Source organism: Schistocerca americana, chromosome 2 (genome assembly GCF_021461395.2).
Source record: "Schistocerca americana isolate TAMUIC-IGC-003095 chromosome 2, iqSchAmer2.1, whole genome shotgun sequence".
Lineage (NCBI taxonomy): Eukaryota > Metazoa > Arthropoda > Insecta > Orthoptera > Acrididae > Schistocerca > Schistocerca americana.
Genome location: NC_060120.1, coordinates 351,742,734 through 351,761,460, shown reverse-complemented (window position 1 = coordinate 351,761,460; position 18,727 = coordinate 351,742,734). Strand labels below are relative to the sequence as shown.

Below are 18,727 nucleotides of genomic sequence, written 5' to 3'. Positions count from 1 at the left end.
TCCCAATTTGCAGTACCGGTTCGACACTAGAATACTGCGCCTTGGTTCTTCCAAAAGCGATAGTAATAAGCACGTCGACTGCAGTGTCATTTGGGGTAGTGAGTCAGACATGGAGAGGATATGGGGCGGGTGGAATATGCAACGACAGGGGCATTGCAGGGCGGCCGCCGGCTCGTTGCGCTGTGGCGCACCGGTGCCGGCGGCGGCCTGGCTGGGCTGCTGGTGCCTCCATGTAGAGCTGCCGCGGAGCCCAGGCAAAGTGCCGCTAACGAAGCGATTGCCTTTGGTGACATCTTTTGCAATAACGACTGCGCGAATCGACGGTATCTCGTAAGGAAGGAAAGAGCAGCAGCTGCCGCCGAGCCCAGGCGCCGTGCCGAACACGCAGAAGGTCCCCGGCTCGATTGCGGGCGGAAACCCGTTTTCGTCGCACTCAGCAAGACACTTGCTACGATCTCTACTGTGACCATTTAAATCAACTTCAAACGTTCCATCAGCAGGGTGCACATGGCTCAAATGAAACATGAAACGGTTTCAGAACTGGTTGTCGGATTTTAGCGCTGACTTGGAGGCCTGGAAATGCGCGAAACAGCCACCGCCATGCGATTTGTTACCACACCGTTGTACAAAACGCAAGGGCTCGTCCGGGATTTGAACCCGGGACCTCCTGCACCCGAAGCAGGAATCATACCCCTAGACCAACGAGCCTATTCGTTCCGAAAACGCACTGCATGTGAATGACGCCACCTTTGATGGTCTCACCATGTAGGGCTGCAGCTCAGCCAGCGTTCTCCCTGTCTGTCGCGGTTGGATTGTTTTCATCGACGTCTTTTACTGCAGGAACTTCACGAATCGGAGGGAGCTCGTAGCCGATGCCCTTGCTAACACAGAAGAAAAACTGTTGCTATTACGAGTCTCCGGGTGGTACATGAAAAGAACCGTCGTTTCCGTGGTGTAGCGGTTATCACGTCTGCTTTACACGCAGAAGGTCCCCGGTTCGATCCCGGGCGGGAACACAACAATTTTAATCTATATTTCGGATTTCATTTCCGAGATGACCTCACGTCCGCGTATGCAGAGACAAGCAATGTTGTATGCTAGACGGATAGGGCGTCATTTTACTGTCAAATACTGTAGCTCTCTTATTGCACCGGTATTTGGTAACTGAGAACGCCCCTAGCTCCATTATGGCTGGCAAAATTTATAATCCGGTTCTTCAGGGCTACTTCAAGTGCGCTTGCTACTGGCTTTCCTGAGCTCACCCTACTCGCCTTGTCACAGCTCTGTCAAAGTGTGATGCTAACTAATAATGAGAAACTCTTAGCCACGCTCAATCTTACATGCCACCCCTTGGTTGTTGCCGTCGCTAGTAAGATGAGGGTAGACTGTCGCACAATTAAGCTGAATCTCCACTCACGGTGCACATATCCCGCAAAGACAACCTTGTTTTCCGTTGCATGCAAAATTACCGTCTGCCTTTCTACCGAATTCCACCTACGTACTTTACTGGTGCCGCATTCTTGTTATATCCACGTGCTATAACAGGCGTCTACTCTTCATTGAGGAGCTGCAACCGGGGCTGAGTTCCACCTACGCTTCAGCACGGTCAAAATGGCAGGGCTCGTCCGGGATTTGAACCCGGGACCTCCTGCACCCAAAGCAGGAATCATACCCTTTTTTTTTTTTTTTTTTTTTTTTTTTTTTCTCGGGACCTTTGCCTTTCGCGGGCAAGCGCTCTACCATCTTTTTTTTTTTTTTTTTTTTTTTTTTTTTTTTTTTTTTTTTTTTTTTTTTTTTTTTTTTTTTTTGCTCTATCCATCTCTCTTTTTGTTTTTTAAAGACGCTACGCTTTTTTTTTTGTTCTTTTTTTAGTTATTTTTTTTCCTGGACCTCTTCCACTTCAGGCGTTGGCCCCTATCATCCATATCACCCCCAAAATCCTATCTAACCTAAAAAAAAAAAAAAAAAAAAAAAAAAATCTGTTGCCACCGCCACTTTCACCCTAACTTAACCTACTTTTTTATTTATTTTTTTCATTATTTTTTTTTTTTTTTTTAATATATAAAGGAACTGAATAATTCTTCTTGCCGTGACAATCTGTCCAATACCCGTGAAACAGAAGAACACGAAATCAATCAAGCACTTCTGATTTGTTTTATGTTACGGCTTCTGGCAAAATTAGTTTTCCTGAGGCACTTTCACTTGCTGTACTATAAAAATAAGTAAATAAATAAATGCCAACTTAATTATAATGAAGCACAATTAGTATCGACTCGCTGTAGTGTTGTGCACCAACCAAAAATAAAATAAAATAAAATAAAATTTACCGCTTCATTATGGCAAAGTGTGAAGTAAGAAATTTTGAAACAAAGCTTTGTATTTCCGACTCGTTTTAAGGTTGTAGTGTTCTTCCATTATATACTGTATATACTCGTCTATACTCGCATGTGTATTCGTAACTGCAAAATATGCAAACTGGCCGATAATCCAAGCATAGCTATTGTGCTTTGTTGCAGGAAAGAAATGCCAGTCTGGTTGAAGTACATCTTTAAGTGTTATAGCAGAGTCTGTGGTTCTAGTAATTATTGCGAGTTTTTTTCTAGTCCAGTTCCATATGTAGTATTGGTCGCGGCAGATGAGAATGTGTGCCAAGGTATCTACAGTATGGCAATGACCGCAGTACGGACTCTGCTTCATTTTGATATTGTGCAACTTTTCACCTGTGGGGACCTTCTCGTTCACAATGTCATACCACGTGGACACTACTTTGGAGTGGAGGATGGGATTGTTAATGTTTTTCCAGACGTTACTCCAGTTGACCGCTGGATATTTCGCTTCAATTGGGTTTTGCCTATGGTGTCTCGTGAGGTGGTAATAGGTCCTTCTGGTGTTAAGCAGCTGTGAAGTATCTTGAATATAGCTCATTTCCAGGTAATAAGTCCGGACGTGATCGAGTTGAGCGCTGATGCGACCAACATCGACTGGGGCCTTTTTGCTCGTTGGGGCTAACCTGTTGAATAAAGTTTTCGTAATTGTCGGATGGGGTGACTGCAGTATTTTGCGGATTCGGTCCATATATAGGGCAGTGCATTGGTTCTTGATGTCTTTGACGCCCAACCCACCAGCGGCGCGGGTTAACACTATGGTTGGCATGGCGACTTTAAAGATGTTTCCGCTCCATATGAACCAATACGCTGCAGCTAAAAGCTTTTGCGCTGTATCCTTGGGTACTGGTAACACTGCTGCGATGTGGTATATTTTGCTTAGCGCATAGCTGTTAATCAATAGAGCTCTCTGTATCCGATTGAGCGTTCTAGTTTTGTGTTCACGGAGAGTAGCCCTGAATATATGTAGTTTATGGTCCCAGTTGGCTACTGTCATCTCTCTGGGGTTGGCCATTAGAATCATACCTAAGTGGTTCGTCTTCTCTGTTCTTTGTAGCCATGTCCTTTGAATGGTCTCCGTATGGGGTCCGACAGGTAAAATTTTAGATTTTTGTTCATTGAGTTTGGCTCCGGAAGAAGTGGCGTAAGCGTGGATTATTTGTTGAACGACTTCCATTTCTGAGTGCGTGTTAACTACTACACTGACGTCATCAGCATAAGCGTGACACACGGTTTTTGTACCCAACACCTGTAGACCTTGTAACCTGTGATGCAGGTTTAACAGTAACGGTTCTACGGCGATTGCGTATAGTGCCATAGAAAGGGGGCATCCTTGTCTCACTGATTGCTTGATCGGGACTGGTGAACTTAGCTGACCGTTAATTTTGATTCGAGAGGAAGTGCCGACTATACATTTGCGTATGATCTGAATAAAATGAGCACTGAATCCCATCCGTTGCATTACAGTTAGTAGAAAGTGGTGGTTGATGCGGTCAAAAGCCTTATCGAAGTCTAAAAACATGAGACCAACATTGCATTTGCATAGCCACGACAAATATATTATGTCTCTATATTCACATAATGCATTCGACATTGATCTCCCTGGGACAGCACTCATTTGATAAGGGCCAAGTACTTTCGGCAGTACCATCTTCAGTCTACAGTTTATGAGTCGGGTGAAGATTTTATAGTCGGAATTGAGGAGTGTTAGTGGTCGAAAATCCTTCAGCGTAGCGCTACGTGGTTTTTTGGGGATCAGTACAATCATTCCTTCGGTAAACTGAGATGGCATCTGCACGTCTCCCAATAATTCATTGCATATTTTGGTGAATTCCGGTCCTATGATGTGCCAAAAACAAGCATAAAATTCTATGGGTAGGCCATCTAAACCAGCAGATTTCTTTGTAGGCGAGTCTTTGATTATGGCACATACTTCTTCCTCAGTTATGTGGGCTACAAGGTCGGCGTTGTCAGTTGGATGGACCGTGGATTGAATGTTGGATAAAAGCGGCTCACTTGCCGTCGCGTCAGTCGCCGATGCGGAGTAAAAATCTGTATAATGTTGCACCACGTAGTTTTTTACTGTGACCTGTTGATCGTATTCGTTCCCCTGTTCATCACTGAGAGTGTGGATTAACTTTTGTTTACCTCTCTTGGCTTCCCGTATCACGTGATATACGGACGTATTCTCCTGCGTCAGTTCAATCGGAGGACGCGATCGAACTTTTTTCCCCTCTAGTGATTGTCGTACCAACGCCGTTATTCTTGCTTTAGTGCGTTTTATTCTAGAGCTGTTTGCTACTAATCCCATGGGGTCATCATATAGTTCGCGGAGGCAAAGAAAGTGATACTCCAAGGTGCGTTTTCGCCAGTACGCTTTCATGCGACCATATCGTGCGATGCATTTTTTTATCTGCGGTTTCGCAGACTGTAGCCACCACATGATGCGTGTTGGATATCTGGATTGCATCCGAAGACAACGCTGCCATGTAGCATGAACCTCCTGTTTCAGTACTGCGTCCTCCAAAAGTGACACGTTTAGCTGCCATACGCCCCTTCCCAGGAATGTTTTTTGTTTAGTATGCTTCGCGGTTATATGAAATGCGCAGTGATCCGAGAAGTTAAGAGGCCAAATTTCACAGTCAGTTATATTATGGATAAAACCTTTCGTTACATACAGCCTGTCTAGTCTGCTTGCCGAAGTACTGGATACGTACGTGTATCCTCGGGTGTGCGGGCGAAGGTGGCACCAAGCATCTATCATATCTAGCCCGTTAATTAACAGCAACAGCTCCTCACAAAAGTTGAAGTTCGGGATTTGATCTTCTGGACGCAATACGCAGTTAAAATCTCCACCCAAAATTATGTGCAGTCGAGAATCCGTTATTAATGGGACAATTTCGTCCCGGAACAGGTTGCCCCTTGCTCGTTTTCCGCTGGATCCAGAGGGAGCATATATATTAACAAGAAGCAGATCATATATTGGTGCAGTTATGCCTCGTCCAGATTCAAGTAATGCTTTTGCTGTACATGGTATGCCGTGTTTGAACAGTATTCCTGTTCCACATACATTGCCTATGTTTAAGATCGCCTCATATCCATACACATCCGCTATTTTGGTCGTAACTACCTCTTGTAACATCGCTATGTCAATGTCGGCGGCATATAAGTAGTCCTTCACAGATTGTAACTTTACGTCCGAAACTATTCGGTTTACATTGAGAGTGGCGATTTTATACGCCTGCGTCATTCGCTAGTCCAACTAAGCGCATTCAGTGTCGTCAGACCATGCTGTCCCCGTATCAGTTCCGCAGCGGTCAACAGTGTCCATTGGTTCTTCAATTGGAGGGGCGAGGTTCATCTGTACGTCCTCATTCGGGTTGGGGATGTCTGGTTTTCCGATGTCTACCACGCCTTGCTTTCCGCTTCGATCGGTTTTAAGAATTTTTTTGGTACGGGAGAGTTTTTTCTCCAGTTCTTGGATCTCTTCAGGGCTCTGTTTTCGTGTTTGCCGTTTAGGTTTCACCGGCTGCTGTCTGATGTTGTCTTCCTCAGCATTCTTCAAATCTTCTAAGCGGGTGGTCTTTCGAGCTAAATTGTCGACCGTGCTCTTGGTGGATGATGGGGTCAATAGAGAAATCGGTTCACTATGAGGTTGCTCATTCCGGGATGGTTCTTGCATGTCATTCTCAACAGCGGAGGAATCGGGTAATTTGCTGTGGCTCCCAATATCTTTCGGTGTCTGTTGTGTTGAAACCGTTACAGCTGTCACGATTTCCTTAGGTTCGGGTGGTCTAGCTTCTGTCGTGTCAGTGGTGGCAATCTGGGCTTCTTCTCGGGTTGGATGGTTCTCCGTGTTCGCATCAGGGCTTGGGGTCAGGACTTGGCCGCGGGCTGCCGTAGCGTAAGTCGCTGGCAGCGCAGTCATAGCCGGCGGTCGCGGCGCCTCGCCAGCCGGCAGCTGCGCCACTCGCCGCTGTAAACACTCCGCGCGGACGTGGCCGGGAGAGTTGCACGCCGCGCACGTCCTCGGCTGGCCGTCGTATATGACGATACCTCGGTATCCACAGACGCTGATGTATGACGGTACATGTTTGTGCAAATCGACCTTTAATTGCCTCACTCCGTTGAGAACTTGGAATTTGCGCGCGTTGGACCACCGTTCGGCAACATTGCTGAGAACTTTACCGTACGGCGCTATCACTGCGTTTATTTGTTCCGCCGGTACTTCGAATGGTAGTTCGAATATCCTGATAGTTCGTATTCCAAACCCTGCATGCGTTACGGTGACTTCGCCTACGTTTCCATCACAATGTTTAAATTTCATAAGTCCTCCGCAAGACTCAACTATTTTGTCACATAAGTTAGCATTCCTCAATTTCACAAATACAATGCTGCTCACTATCGAAAGATGCATTCCAATGACATCCTCTGAATCAACTTTCACTTCGTATTCCAACCAATCTTCGATTTCGTGTAGTTTAGGTCGGGCGTAATTACGATCAAACGAGAATTTCAAAGTATCTTGTCTGTTCAAGTGGGCCATCACGGATTCATATTTCAAATTTCAATATGCGTAGAAGTTCTGCAACGATGCAAGAAGCACTGCGACTTACCACGCCGAAGCACAGCAGACCGCGGCGCACGAAACTCAGCACACGTCCGCACAGCACGGCTGACGCGGCGAGACTGCCCCTAGACCAACGAGCCACCTGGCTGGAGCAGTCAAGTTAATCCCAAGTAGTGGGCCTCACAGGGAACACAAACTTTCACGCGAATTCGCAAGATAAACGCTTTCTGCAGGCAGCACTCACCACTGTTGAGAAGAATATTAAAGGCAACGAATAAAAAGCGAAATAACTTCATCGAGCACTGCTTATGAACAGCCGGCAGTGCCTCAGTTTCGGTATGTGGTTTCTCAGGGTTAAGAGGAGGCGAATGCACTAAACAAAAGAACATCGGGAAACCAAGCACCAACTCATAACGAAAAGATTGCAAAATATACTGCAAGCAAAATTTCCAGAAGACGGATACTGAAGACGCCGCAGACAAAAGAATTATTCTATGCAGTAACGATTATCTAGGAAGCGTGAATTGCATGTGCTGCTCCACCACACAACTTCTTTTGATACTGTTTTACTTATTCTAAATTTTCATTACCTGATCGTCTCTAAAATACTGTGCGGTTATCACCTGGTTTCCAACAGCGATAGTAGTAAGTAAATCGACTACAAAGTCTTTCAAAGTAGGTCAGACACAAAAAAAAAAAAAATCGGAGCTGCGTGTAGCTCATGTCATTCTGCTTTCAATCGTGAATCTCCGGCTGGGAGTAGTGGCGTACTTCTGTAATCCAAGCTTCTGGGAGGCCGTTGTGTGGGAGAGATCTGGAAACAACTACAGATTCGACCGTTCCACGAGCTCAGGAACGGCCGCGATGCCTTCATCGAGCTCTGCAGATCGACAGATGATAGTGTGGAAATTTCGGCAAGCGGTGGCTAAGGGTTAAGAGAAGCCAAACACACTAAACACAAGAAAGTCGGGAAACCGAAGCACACAACTCATAACGAAAAGATTGCGGAATGCAGTGCGAAAGCAAAACTTCGAGAAGACCAACTCTGAAGCCATCGGCGAGCTAGGAATTATTCCGCACAAGAAGCGATCATGTAGGAGGAGCGAGCCGAGGCTGTCGCTCGACCACACAATAAATTTTTGCTTAATCCCAATTTGCAGTACCGGTTCGACACTAGAATACTGCGCCTTGGTTCTTCCAAAAGCGATAGTAATAAGCACGTCGACTGCAGTGTCATTTGGGGTAGTGAGTCAGACATGGAGAGGATATGGGGCGGGTGGAATATGCAACGACAGGGGCATTGCAGGGCGGCCGCCGGCTCGTTGCGCTGTGGCGCACCGGTGCCGGCGGCGGCCTGGCTGGGCTGCTGGTGCCTCCATGTAGAGCTGCCGCGGAGCCCAGGCAAAGTGCCGCTAACGAAGCGATTGCCTTTGGTGACATCTTTTGCAATAACGACTGCGCGAATCGACGGTATCTCGTAAGGAAGGAAAGAGCAGCAGCTGCCGCCGAGCCCAGGCGCCGTGCCGAACACGCAGAAGGTCCCCGGCTCGATTGCGGGCGGAAACCCGTTTTCGTCGCACTCAGCAAGACACTTGCTACGATCTCTACTGTGACCATTTAAATCAACTTCAAACGTTCCATCAGCAGGGTGCACATGGCTCAAATGAAACATGAAACGGTTTCAGAACTGGTTGTCGGATTTTAGCGCTGACTTGGAGGCCTGGAAATGCGCGGAACAGCCACCGCCATGCAATTTGTTACCACACCGTTGTACAAAACGCAAGGGCTCGTCCGGGATTTGAACCCGGGACCTCCTGCACCCGAAGCAGGAATCATACCCGTAGACCAACGAGCCTATTCGTTCCGAAAACGCACTGCATGTGAATGACGCCACCTTTGATGGTCTCACCATGTAGGGCTGCAGCTCAGCCAGCGTTCTCCCTGTCTGTCGCGGTTGGATTGTTTTCATCGACGTCTTTTACTGCAGGAACTTCACGAATCGGAGGGAGCTCGTAGCCGATGCCCTTGCTAACACAGAAGAAAAACTGTTGCTATTACGAGTCTCCGGGTGGTACATGAAAAGAACCGTCGTTTCCGTGGTGTAGCGGTTATCACGTCTGCTTTACACGCAGAAGGTCCCCGGTTCGATCCCGGGCGGGAACACAACAATTTTAATCTATATTTCGGATTTCATTTCCGAGATGACCTCACGTCCGCGTATGCAGAGACAAGCAATGTTGTATGCTAGACGGATTGGGCGTCATTTTACTGTCAAATACTGTAGCTCTCTTATTGCACCGGTATTTGGTAACTGAGAACGCCCCTAGCTCCATTATGGCTGGCAAAATTTATAATCCGGTTCTTCAGGGCTACTTCAAGTGCGCTTGCTACTGGCTTTCCTGAGCTCACCCTACTCGCCTTGTCACAGCTCTGTCAAAGTGTGATGCTAACTAATAATGAGAAACTCTTAGCCACGCTCAATCTTACATGCCACCCCTTGGTTGTTGCCGTCGCTAGTAAGATGAGGGTAGACTGTCGCACAATTAAGCTGAATCTCCACTCACGGTGCACATATCCCGCAAAGACAACCTTGTTTTCCGTTGCATGCAAAATTACCGTCTGCCTTTCTACTGAATTCCACCTACGTACTTTACTGGTGCCGCATTCTTGTTATATCCACGTGCTATAACAGGCGTCTACTCTTCATTGAGGAGCTGCAACCGGGGCTGAGTTCCACCTACGCTTCAGCACGGTCAAAATGGCAGGGCTCGTCCGGGATTTGAACCCGGGACCTCCTGCACCCAAAGCAGGAATCATACCCCCTTTTTTTTTTTTTTTTTTTTTTTTTTTTAAAAACAAGTGCCACCGCCACTTTTCATCCTATAAAAAAAAAAAAAAAAAAAAAAAAAAATAAAAAAAAAAAAAAAATTAATCTGGTCCACTTCAGGCGTTGGCTCCTGACTAAACCTACCCCAGAGAGCTGCCTATATACCAGGGGAAATATGGGAAATCAAGGTTAGGGCTATCCTTACAAACAAAACAAAATCTACCTTTTTCTGAAGTTTATTTTAATATTTTTTTGTTTTATATTCATTTATTTATTTTATTTTATTTTATTTATTTATTTATTTATTTTTTTTTTTTTTTTGTGTAATTGATCAGAGGCCTTCTGCGCCCCGCTGGTAATATGTTGAGTCACGTCTTCTCGAAATTTATGTGTTCCGTTCAATTGTTCAGAAATGTTCATTGGTTCAAACAGGAAACCTTCTCCTCTCTTGGCTTAACACATTCCAGCTGCAAGGCGGCTCGTGGAAAGCACTCCCAAGGAAGTTCGAGAAAAATTGTCTGTATTTTGGGTGACGGACAACGACATAATGACGGTCATTGAGGTATGTCCAAAAATCGAGTACAGAGTCTACAGTTTGTCCAAATAAGTAGTGAATGGCATGTCCGCGAATCCAATTCACAGCATTGGTCTTTGTCCGAGGAAAATAGTCACGTTCCGGAAATAATAATGAAAGGGGAGTAATCCGATCCGGAATGTCCCGCGTTAGAAAAGCCACAATACGTCGAACCAAGTGCCAAACCTCCGCCGCCGGTCCGCAAACAAACCGATGTTCATCATTGTCTGGCACTCCACACGTGGAGCATAGAGGTGATTGGGCGAGGTGGATACGATGAAGGCGAAATTGGTTGATTTGCTTACCATTGACAGTTATGTACCAGACAGATTGAACATTCGTGTCAAGGTAACAGGCGAACACCGCGCGCCATACATGACGCCAGTCAACCTGTGGGAACTTTAGTTCAATCGGGTTGGGTGGACGACCTAATTGGAGGACATTGTATACTGCCTTTGTCTTGAGTAAAAGCTGTCTTGGTAAGGTGAGGCGTAGATAACTGAGTTCCAGAAAGAAGTACCGTATATAATGGAACTGGGCCGGAACATCCGAGATCATCACTGGGGCTGACAGTGAGACCGGCGAGTATGCCGACAGGAGGAGACCAGTGAGGCTCGTTGGGCAACGTGTCCATACCGTCATCTGGGAGCTGACAAATAGGGCGCGAGCTCTATCCGGCACGTGAAACAGACCTATCCCACCTCGTTCACGGGGAAGAGTAAGGGTCGCATAGTTAACTTTGAACAACATCCCAGAGCTGACGAAAGATGCCATCGCTGCCAACATGCGACGTGCCACAGTAAGCGGGAAAGGTAGAACTTGCGCTACATGGGGAACTCGGGATGCGATATATGTATTGACATATCGAGCTCGTTGGAGAATATCTAGGGATCGAAGGCGATGGTCCATAAGACCTGCTCTGATCATTAAAAGGAGGCGTCGGCAGTTGATGGTGGCTGAACGCCGGAGATCAGATGAAAAATCTATTCCCAAACAACGAATGGTATCAACGGTGGTGAGAGGTGTAACGCACTCCACGGGAAGTCCCGTGCCAATGAACATAACTTGTGACTTACGTACGTTTAAAGAGCTACCCGACGCCTCACCATAAGTCGCTACCCACGTCAAAACAGCTCGAACTTCGTCGGCATTACGTAAACAGATGACGACATCGTCAGCATAGGCCGTGCAACAGAATCGGAAGCGATCTATGGACAACCCTACCAAACGTTGTCTTAGTCCACATAGCAAGGATTCCAAGCAAAAGGCGTACAAAATTGCTGATAGAGGGCAACCTTGACGTACGGATCGACCTATTATTATCGGTGGAGTGAGTCTGCCATTGTACATAATCCTGGATGAGGCACCCCGCAGAAGGCGCATCACTACCGTGATAACGGCGACCGGGAAACCCATATGGTGGAGAACGGCCGTAAGGAAAGAATGGTCAACCCTATCAAAAGCTTGACTGAAGTCCAAAGACGCAAGTGCCCCAGAGAGGCGTTGTGCCTGGGTAACGGCGATCATATCCCTGTAGCGGCATAAAGCCGTGCGAATATTGTTGTCGCCTCCCAAAGAGGCTTGGTCTGGCGACACAACATATCGGGCAACGTTTTTAAGTCGTGCTGCCAAAAGGCGAGTGAAGATTTTCATATCACTGTTAAGGAGGGTGAGGGGCCGATAATCACTGATATTGTTGCCACCGTGCGGTTTATGTACAGGAATAATAATTCCTTCCATGAAAGCGTCCGGCACAGGTACTTCCGGAGACATCAGTTCCCGACAGATGGAGGTGAAGGTGGACTCTAACAAATCACGGAAGGTGCGATAAAATTCGAGGGGAAGACCGTCGGGGCCCGGGGAGCGATTGATGGTTCCTGCCCGGATCGCATCGCGGACTTCCTCATCAGTCACCTCCGACATCAATTCAATCGCCGCATCTCCTGGGATACCACCGAAGTTGAGCTGTGAGACTTCCTCGATCAACTCTGGGGAATGTGGAACTGCGGCGTAGAGCTGCCGGTAGTGGGCGTGAAGCACATTCCCTATGGCAGATTGGGTTACGTAGCGACGCCCTTCTTGATCCGTTAGGACGTGAATCAATTTTCGGCGTCGATTTTGTCGTTCTTGGATGATATGGTACATCGACGGATGTTCATGAGGCATGCGATCATCAGTACGAGATCGTACTATCGCCCCTTCCAAATGCCGTCGCATGAGATTGGAGATTTGGGCCTTAGCTTGGTTCATCCTTGTATGGCGCTCAGGGGAGGCTGGCATCGTGGAGCATTCTCGTAGGACCCTGTAGTAAAAGTCCATAGTGCTCTTCCTCCAGGCGACAACATCTTTGCCATACCGGATTAAAGTTTTTCGAAGAGCAGGTTTTGCACACTGGATCCACCAGGATATGGTAGACGGATACGTGGGTCGGCGTCTATTACATGTGATCCAAGTGTCTTCTATTAGAAGTCGACAGTCAGGTGAATTAAGAAGTGCCGTGTTCAGTTTCCATAAACCACGTCCGTGCCATACTGCCTGTCTTGTGAGAACAACATCACAGAAGTAAGCCTCATGGTCTGAGAAAGCAACAGGCCAGATTTCAGCCTGTCGAGTGTGTTGAATTAGGGATCGCGAGATGTAGATGCGATCCAGTCGGCTAGATGAGTGCGCAGTGTGGTACGTAAAGCCCAAAAGATCACCGTGAACATGTCTCCACGTGTCGACAAATTGTAGCCGCGTGACGACTGTTTCCAGAGCTGCGCATGGTGAGTGACGCGGCAATTGATCCTGAGGTCGCTGGGTGCAGTTGAAGTCTCCACCCATGATCCAGTCATCGTGTGGTCCCATAAAAAGGGGTGTGACTTCATTCGCGAAGAAGGCATTGCGTTCACGACGGTAGCTGGAGCCCGACGGCGCATAAATATTGATGATGCGTACACCAAAGAGAGTAAGGGCCATACCTCTGCCGCTGGGGAGGTATAGGACATCTTCGGCAGGAAGACCTTCGCGTAAGATGATGGCAACACCACTACCGGTGTCCGAAGCGGGAGAAAGATGCACCGTGAAGCCATGTGGTGGTGAAAAATCGGCGACATGCACTTCCTGAAAAAGCGCAATATCTATGTCCGCATCATAAATCATATCGCGGAGCAGCGCTAATTTGTGGGGCGCACGAATGGTCGCGAGGTTAATCGTTGCGACACGATAATGCTGGTGTTGGAGTCCCACAGGCACAGGCAGGGCTTCTGCTTCAGGAGCGAGAGGTCGTCGATCTTGCCGGTCCGCTGAAGAGGCTGCTATTGTGGAGAGTTTGCGGGCGCGGGCGCAACTGATGGGGGTGCCCCATCATCAGCAGCATCCACCCAAGTCCCTTCGATCTCCACGTCGTCTGCCCAGGAGACTGATGCTGCGGTAGGGCATCGGCTGTGCACGGCATCCACGTGGAGAAGAGACGTAGTTTTCGTCTCATCGGATAGGCTCTCTTCAACGTCGACCTGTGGGGGCGACGGCGTCAGTAATGAGGGGTGTTCGTTGCCAGTGGTCGCCTGTGGCGGGTCTGTCGCATCAGCCTTTCGGTCATCAGAGATCGGTTTGTCGTCCATCTTCGGGTCTGCATCCCCGGTATCCATCCGTAGAATGGATTCATCAGGGGGTGTACGGCTACGTTTCTTTCTCTTGCGTGTCGACCCTTGTTTTCGAACAAGTCGTTCAGAGTCCGATGGCGGGTGGCTTTCGTCTGACTCCGGACCAGTCTGAAGGAAAGCAGAAGTAGGTACCACTCCCGGATCAACGTCCATCTCAGTAGCATTTTCAGTCACAGTGCTGCGATGATTCGGCAGGTTAGGATCTGGCGTCTGGGGCACCTCAGAAGGAATCTCAGGAGCGGTTGCATCTACCTGATCAGACGACGTCAACGGAGCAGGAAGACTCTGTGTAGAGGTGCTACCTTCCTGGGCAACCTTGGCGTATGTGACAGGGATCTGAGTCATCACCGCTGGGGACGCTTCCTCGCCGACCGGCGTCTGGATCAGGCGGCGTCGCATGCAGGCGGATCTGACGTGGCCTTCTTGTCCACAACCCGCACATGTTCGGGGTTGGCCGTCGTACATGACAATGGCTCGCACCCCGCCAATGGTCAGGTATGATGGTATATGCTTTTTCAGTTCAATTTTGACCTGACGCACACCATTAAGGACATGGTAGGTCGTGAAGGTTTGCCATTTTTCCTCTACGTAACCGATGACGTTACCGTATGGTTGTAACGCAGAGACAACTTCGTCCTTCGGCACTTCAAAAGGTAGTTCAAACACCCTAATCGTGCGTTGACCGTACTCTGCGAGTTCAAGTGTTACAGCTCCGACGTGACCATCAGAGTATTTGAACTTAAGTCCATTGGCATGGCGGCGAATAACATCTTCACACACCTCGGTGTTTGTCATTTTAATATGAACGACACTACTCGTGATCGAGAAATGGATTCCGATAACGTGGTTAGGATCTAAACGAACTTCTTCACGTATGAACGTTTCAACTTCATGTGCACGAGGTCGCGCATGTTCAGCTGGGAAGGAAACTTTAAGGGTCGCACGGCGGTAAGCGCTCGACATGTTGTTCACAGTGGACGGACGCAAGCCTGAAAGCTACGACGCGGAAGTAAACAACGCCTGCAGCGGAGCACTGGCCGGCGCGCGGGGCCGTCCGCACGCTGCCACGGCTGAGAGCCGACTACGACCCCTAGACCAACGAGCCACCTGGCTGGAGCAGTCAAGTTAATCCCAAGTAGTGGGCCTCACAGGGAACACAAACTTTCACGCGAATTCGCAAGATAAACGCTTTCTGCAGGCAGCACTCACCACTGTTGAGAAGAATATTAAAGGCAACGAATAAAAAGCGAAATAACTTCATCGAGCACTGCTTATGAACAGCCGGCAGTGCCTCAGTTTCGGTATGTGGTTTCTCAGGGTTAAGAGGAGGCGAATGCACTAAACAAAAGAACATCGGGAAACCAAGCACCAACTCATAACGAAAAGATTGCAAAATATACTGCAAGCAAAATTTCCAGAAGACGGATACTGAAGACGCCGCAGACAAAAGAATTATTCTATGCAGTAACGATTATCTAGGAAGCGTGAATTGCATGTGCTGCTCCACCACACAACTTCTTTTGATACTGTTTTACTTATTCTAAATTTTCATTACCTGATCGTCTCTAAAATACTGTGCGGTTATCACCTGGTTTCCAACAGCGATAGTAGTAAGTAAATCGACTACAAAGTCTTTCAAAGTAGGTCAGACACAAAAAAAAAAAAAAAATCGGAGCTGCGTGTAGCTCATGTCATTCTGCTTTCAATCGTGAATCTCCGGCTGGGAGTAGTGGCGTACTTCTGTAATCCAAGCTTCTGGGAGGCCGTTGTGTGGGAGAGATCTGGAAACAACTACAGATTCGACCGTTCCACGAGCTCAGGAACGGCCGCGATGCCTTCATCGAGCTCTGCAGATCGACAGATGATAGTGTGGAAATTTCGGCAAGCGGTGGCTAAGGGTTAAGAGAAGCCAAACACACTAAACACAAGAAAGTCGGGAAACCGTAGCACACAACTCATAACGAAAAGATTGCGGAATGCAGTGCGAAAGCAAAACTTCGAGAAGACCAACTCTGAAGCCATCGGCGAGCTAGGAATTATTCCGCACAAGAAGCGATCATGTAGGAGGAGCGAGCCGAGGCTGTCGCTCGACCACACAATAAATTATTGCTTAATCCCAATTTGCAGTACCGGTTCGACACTAGAATACTGCGCCTTGGTTCTTCCAAAAGCGATAGTAATAAGCACGTCGACTGCAGTGTCATTTGGGGTAGTGAGTCAGACATGGAGAGGATATGGGGCGGGTGGAATATGCAACGACAGGGGCATTGCAGGGCGGCCGCCGGCTCCTTGCGCTGTGGCGCACCGGTGCCGGCGGCGGCCTGGCTGGGCTGCTGGTGCCTCCATGTAGAGCTGCCGCGGAGCCCAGGCGAAGTGCCGCTAACGAAGCGATTGCCTTTGGTGACATCTTTTGCAATAACGACTGCGCGAATCGACGGTATCTCGTAAGGAAGGAAAGAGCAGCAGCTGCCGCCGAGCCCAGGCGCCGTGCCGAACACGCAGAAGGTCCCCGGCTCGATTGCGGGCGGAAACCCGTTTTCGTCGCACTCAGCAAGACACTTGCTACGATCTCTACTGTGACCATTTAAATCAACTTCAAACGTTCCATCAGCAGGGTGCACATGGCTCAAATGAAACATGAAACGGTTTCAGAACTGGTTGTCGGATTTTAGCGCTGACTTGGAGGCCTGGAAATGCGCGGAACAGCCACCGCCACGCGATTTGTTACCACACCGTTGTACAAAACCCAAGGGCTCGTCCGGGATTTGAACCCGGGACCTCCTGCACCCGAAGCAGGAATCATACCCCTAGACCAACGAGCCTATTCGTTCCGAAAACGCACTGCATGTGAATGACGCCACCTTTGATGGTCTCACCATGTAGGGCTGCAGCTCAGCCAGCGTTCTCCCTGTCTGTCGCGGTTGGATTGTTTTCATCGACGTCTTTTACTGCAGGAACTTCACGAATCGGAGGGAGCTCGTAGCCGATGCCCTTGCTAACACAGAAGAAAAACTGTTGCTATTACGAGTCTCCGGGTGGTACATGAAAAGAACCGTCGTTTCCGTGGTGTAGCGGTTATCACGTCTGCTTTACACGCAGAAGGTCCCCGGTTCGATCCCGGGCGGGAACACAACAATTTTAATCTATATTTCGGATTTCATTTCCGAGATGACCTCACGTCCGCGTATGCAGAGACAAGCAATGTTGTATGCTAGACGGATTAGGCGTCATTTTACTGTCAAATACTGTAGCTCTCTTATTGCACCGGTATTTGGTAACTGAGAACGCCCCTAGCTCCATTATGGCTGGCAAAATTTATAATCCGGTTCTTCAGGGCTACTTCAAGTGCGCTTGCTACTGGCTTTCCTGAGCTCACCCTACTCGCCTTGTCACAGCTCTGTCAAAGTGTGATGCTAACTAATAATGAGAAACTCTTAGCCACGCTCAATCTTACATGCCACCCCTTGGTTGTTGCCGTCGCTAGTAAGATGAGGGTAGACTGTCGCACAATTAAGCTGAATCTCCACTCACGGTGCACATATCCCGCAAAGACAACCTTGTTTTCCGTTGCATGCAAAATTACAGTCTGCCTTTCTACCGAATTCCACCTACGTACTTTACTGGTGCCGCATTCTTGTTATATCCACGTGCTATAACAGGCGTCTACTCTTCATTGAGGAGCTGCAACCGGGGCTGAGTTCCACCTACGCTTCAGCACGGTCAAAATGGCAGGGCTCGTCCGGGATTTGAACCCGGGACCTCCTGCACCCAAAGCAGGAATCATACCCCTTTTTTTTTTTTTTTTTTTTTTATGAGTCCATCCTTCTACCAACTTTTTTTTTTACTTTTTTTATTGTATGTACTTTTTTATGTTTTTGATGCCAAGTCCTCATTTTTCTTACTTCTTGCGAGTGCTCGGCCACTTTTTCTTGTTTTGTATTTTTTTGTTATTTATTTATATTTATTTATTTATTTATTTTTTTTTTTTTTTTTTTTTTTTTTTTTTAATTTCGGCTTCTTAATTTTTTTTCTGTAAGCTGGATGTCTAAATTACCTTAGCTAACAGAAATGAGAAATAAATTGTTTCTTCTTAATATTAATGAAAGGTAATGAATCTTCCTCTTGCTAATGGAAAGATAAGTATATTAAAATAAACTGATACGTGAAGTCTCTCATCTTCATAAGGAAAACATAAAATCTTGCAACCCCTTGAAGAACGTTTTTTTTTTTAGAACTGAAAACTTCTCCGTGTATGGCAGAAGATAATTAAAAAAAAAAAAAAAAAAAAAAAAAAAAAAAAAGAAAAAAAGAAAAGAAAAAAAAATAATAATACAATACATAAAACTTGATGTCTAATTTCTTCATGAGGATATAGTCCTGTGCGTCTTGCCATGGACTTGATTTCTTTTCTGCTGTGTCTCGTGAAAGGATCGAAGACATTCCGGTTCCAGGTATCTGTAATCGTGCAGGGCTGACATCTCTGAATTCCGTACCAATCGTAATCTGTCTATTGTTCTCTGTTTAATTTTATTCCATGATTCTATTTAGGAAGCATGCGTAATTTTTTTTGTAGTCTTTTGTCCGCATGAGATGATGGTGCTGAGTCGTTAGGTACACCCAATAATCTTCTTTGCTTTTATTTTCTGCCTTCAAGATATAGTGCACAGTGTGCCCTTTTAGCCAGTTAACAGCATTTCTTTTCGTATCAGGGTATGGCACTGCGTCTGG

At 47.3% G+C, this 18,727-nt stretch overlaps 6 non-coding genes across 6 annotated transcripts; 3 read left to right on the top strand and 3 right to left on the bottom strand.

Moving 5' to 3' along the window:
- Positions 1-636: 636 nt before the first annotated feature.
- Positions 637-708, bottom strand: Trnap-cgg. Its single transcript has one exon. It is a non-coding gene; the product is annotated as a tRNA-Pro (tRNA).
- Positions 709-943: 235 nt separating this feature from the next.
- Positions 944-1,016, top strand: Trnav-uac. Its single transcript has one exon. It is a non-coding gene; the product is annotated as a tRNA-Val (tRNA).
- A 7,721-nt stretch (positions 1,017-8,737) lies between these two features.
- Positions 8,738-8,809, bottom strand: Trnap-cgg. The gene has a single exon. It is a non-coding gene; the product is annotated as a tRNA-Pro (tRNA).
- A 235-nt stretch (positions 8,810-9,044) lies between these two features.
- Positions 9,045-9,117, top strand: Trnav-uac. The gene has a single exon. It is a non-coding gene; the product is annotated as a tRNA-Val (tRNA).
- A 7,632-nt stretch (positions 9,118-16,749) lies between these two features.
- On the bottom strand, positions 16,750-16,821 carry Trnap-cgg. Its single transcript has one exon. It is a non-coding gene; the product is annotated as a tRNA-Pro (tRNA).
- Positions 16,822-17,056: 235 nt separating this feature from the next.
- On the top strand, positions 17,057-17,129 carry Trnav-uac. The gene has a single exon. It is a non-coding gene; the product is annotated as a tRNA-Val (tRNA).
- The last annotated feature ends 1,598 nt before the right edge of the window (positions 17,130-18,727 follow it).